This window comes from Notamacropus eugenii, chromosome 6 (assembly GCF_028372415.1).
Source record: "Notamacropus eugenii isolate mMacEug1 chromosome 6, mMacEug1.pri_v2, whole genome shotgun sequence".
Taxonomy (NCBI): Eukaryota; Metazoa; Chordata; class Mammalia; order Diprotodontia; family Macropodidae; genus Notamacropus; species Notamacropus eugenii.
Window position 1 is genome coordinate 82,031,075 of NC_092877.1, and position 4,197 is coordinate 82,035,271.

The 4,197-nt window shown below is 38.8% G+C and overlaps 1 pseudogene; it reads left to right on the forward strand.

Moving 5' to 3' along the window:
- The first annotated feature begins 1,708 nt into the window (after nt 1-1,708).
- Nucleotides 1,709-2,709, forward strand: LOC140510441 (glyceraldehyde-3-phosphate dehydrogenase-like; annotated as a pseudogene).
- The last annotated feature ends 1,488 nt before the right edge of the window (nt 2,710-4,197 follow it).

Genomic DNA, 4,197 nt, shown 5'->3' on the forward strand with positions numbered 1-4,197 from the left:
TATAAAAACACTGTACTAATTTTTAATATGTAAAATTTTGTTAAAGAAAAAATCCTTTGTTCAAGGAAAAACAAATATTTTGATATTATAGATATTTAAAAACTCATTTGCCATTTTAAACACATGCTTTTTCTCTGTATGAGTAAGTAGACATAAATTTAATGAGCCAAAGACTTGTTTGCAATAAATTCTTCAAACACAAGAAGCTATTATTCTTTTATCCAAGACATTTGATACATAACTGATGGTTAGAATAATAAGTGTCAAGGGTAGCCTCTATGCAAATCACAGAACATGAAAGGACATAGAAAAGACTCAAAAGACTCCATAAACATATTTAGGAAAAAAATCATAACATGAAACCATTCCACAAGAGTCTCTCAGAAGGAAACTGAACTTGGGCTACAATTTGAGCATCCTTTTGACATTTCAGTGAAATTATTTTCTCCCAGCATTCTATGCAGTTCCTTCAAGATTTTAGTGCCACCCTATGCTTTAGATTCCCCCAGGTTATTATAATTACAGCTGCTGAGCAAAGAAGGCCCTTCCCATCTAATACCCATTGCTCAAATCATTCGTAATAGTAGTGGAGTAATGGCAAGGTCCAAATCTCACCATCCCTCCCCTCAATGCTCAGTATACACTTCCCTCTCTAACAGTCTATCAACAAATGCCTCTCTCTTTCTAGAAGGTTCAATCTCTAAAATCTTAAGCTTGAGGTTAACCCTGAAGGTTGGTACTATCCAGGAAATCTTATTTCTTGGCCCAGAAGATCAAATTACCTAGGATTTTTTAAAAATTCCCTCTCCTTTACACAGGTTGTTGGGAAGTGGTGGGTAGAAACGTATAATTGAATTTACCTCTAAGACTGTATGGACAGGAATATGTCTGTTTCTGCCATGTTTACCCCTGAAGGAATTTTTATCAGTTCTCTGACTGTTGCCACCCCTTGGTCCAATATATTAGTAGACTCTCTGGTAATTTTCTTGTACATGCCAACCTCTCCACTGTGCATACATCTACCTTCTCTGAAAGACATCATTAATGGATCTAGGTGGGGCCAGTGGTAGAAGTGGAAGATGATAGGAAGAAGAAATATTCAAGAGAAATGGCATAAATAAAAAGAAAAAAACTAACTAAAATAGGTAAATAGTCATAGGGTGATGTCTTCTCTTAGAAGTGTCTATCTTTCCTTACTAGAATCCCAAACAGTTATTCATCTTGGGGACAGTTCGTGTTACTGAAAACTAATCTAGATTAGGTTGTCCTCTAAACAAGAGTTGATAAAGGGTATAACCATATTCTACAGGGGAAGAAGTATGCTCATAGACTACATGATGGGAAATTCCTCTGATATACCACTGTTAACATACATAAGAACCAAAGTAATTCATTCATACCTGTAAAGTCTTTCAATGCATATAGAGATATTCCCATGTGAGCATACAAATATATTGCATGCATGCATATATTTATAAAGATGGCAAAGATTTATGAGTTGTCAGTATTGTTGTTCATGCTTTAACCTCCAGATCGCAATCCATTTCTCACAGAGTTGTTGAGAGAATCAAATGCATAGTATTTATTATACAATTAGTATAGCACTTGACACAGAGCAAGTGCTTAATAAATGTTGATTCCCGGCTTTCAGCTTTCCTCCCAAGCTCAGTTCCAGGATCTGCTGCTTCAGTTGCACCCCTGAAACAAGATGGTGAAGGTCAGAGTCAACAGATTTGGCCCTATCAGACTCCTGGTGACCAGGGCTGCATTCACCTCAGGTGGAATAGACATCATGGCCATCAATGACCCTTTCATTCACCTTAACTACATGGATTATATGTTTCAATATGACTCTACCCATGACAAATTCAAGGGCACTGTCAAGACTGAGAATGAGAAGCTGGTGATCAATGGAAAAGCCATTACCATCTTCCAGGAAAAAGATCCCACCAATATCAAATGGAGAGATGCTGGAGCCGAGTATGTTGTAGAGTCCACTGGAGTCTTTACTACCATGGAAAAGGTTGGGGCTCACTTGGAGGATGGAGCCAAGAGGGTCATCATCTCTCCCCCTTCTGCTGATGTCCCAATGTTTGTAATGGGAGTGGACCATGAGAAATATGATAATTCCCTCAAGATTGTCAGTAATGCTTCTTGCACTACCAACTGCTTGGCCCCCTTGGCCAAGGTCATTCATGACAACTTTGACATTGTGGAAGGACTCTTGATTGCAGTCCATGCCATTACTGCTACTCAGAAGACAATAGATGGCCCCTCTGGTAAGCTATAGCATGATGGGCATGATGCTGCCCAAATATTATCCCTGCTTCCACTGGCACTACTAAGGCTGTAGGCAAGGTCATACCTGAGCTGAATGGGAAGCTCATAGTTATGGCCTTCCGTGTTCCTACTCCCATTGTATCTGTTGTGGATCTGACCTGCTGCCTGGAGGAACCTGCCAAACATGATGATGTCAAGGCAGTGGTGAAACAGGCATCAGAGGAACCCTTGAAGGGCATCTTAGGCTACACAGATGACCAGGCTATATCCTGTGACTTTAACAACATCACCCACTTTTCCACTTTTGATGCTGGCGCTGGTATTGCTCTCAATGACCACTTTGTCAAGCTCATTTCTTGGTATGACAATGAGTATGATTACAGCAAATGTGTAGTGGACCTCATGATCTACATGACCTCCAAGGAGTAAAGTGTAAAGCCATTGATCTTCATCCTCAGCCAAAAAAGGAGTTCCACCACTGGGGAGCCTACATTTCTAACTTATGTTCCTGTACAGGGGATACCATGTCCCATACACATCCTTATCCCAATACACTCCTGTAGTAGGGGGGAGAAGTCTAGAGTCCTGTATTTTTTACCATCAATAGAGCCACCACATTCAGGGCAAAAAACAAACAAACAAACAAACAAACAAATAAATAAATAAATAAATGCTGATTCTCCTCCCTTCCTTTTCCTATCTTTCCCTTCTTTATTCTTACCTTTCCCCCTCACTCCCCTTGTCTGACTTAACAGATTGTCGTGATCGAGTTACTTTGATTAAAAAGTCTTTCTACAGTCCACCCTAGGCAGCAGATGTGCATTCCATCTCAGAATTTGTCCTTGAAGCTTATATATTTTTGTTGAAGTTGCCAGAGGTTGCATTGCACTGGTATAGCCTTGAAGAACGCAGAATAATCTTCGTGTCATTATGAGGCAACACAATAGAATTACAGTAATAAGAAATAAACAAGTAATGTGACTACATATGTACATATAGATATGCATGCATTATGCATATATGCATAAAGTTTGTTTAGAATTTTTTAAACTTGTAGATAAGTAATTAAGAACTATGATTCCATTATCACAAGGAATTCCTGGTAAGGATACTCCCTTTGCTAATGCAGATAGGCAACTGTATTACTTCACATAGTTGAAAACAACTGAAACACTGAACAGTTAAGTGATTTTCCTCGAGGACCATGCAGACATTACGTGTCATCAATGGGGCTCAAACTCATGATGCTGGATCCAGTCATACCTCTGTCAATCCATGTATACAGATATAACCGCTATCCTTCCCTGATATCTCTCTCTTGCATACATACATACTAGCTGACAGGTTTGTATTCCTTGTCTCACATAACATAACATTTTGGAGCTTTGACGTGATTTAATATTGAATTACATGTTGTAGGAGAAAGATCCCTTGATTCAAAGTCTGAAAATATGAGTGATCATGCTATATGAGGACAATTTAAAGGAATTTGGGATGTTTTAGGTCACTGAAGTAATAATTTGGAGGGCATATGGCAGTCAACTTTAAATGCTTAGAAAAGGGAGTCTATTTGTCATTCTCAGACCCAGACTTCAGAAACAGGAACTATGGGTAGAAGCTACAAAAAGTAAATAGACTTGAAGCCAGGAAAAACAAATACCCAGGGCTAATACCCTCAGGCTGCCCTAGTGCTAGTGGGTTGCCTCCCAGGAGGTATTCAAGTAAAAGTTGACTGACCATGAATCATGTATAGCATAGTGGGAACTCTCATTGTGATATGACTTTGTCAAGATATCTCTGAAGTTACCTGTAAATCTGAGGGTTTGTGAATTCTGACTATATTCCTTACTAGATTATGAATTTGGGCAATTCACAAAACCTCTTTGAGGCTGTTTTTCTTTTCTTCTATAAAATTAA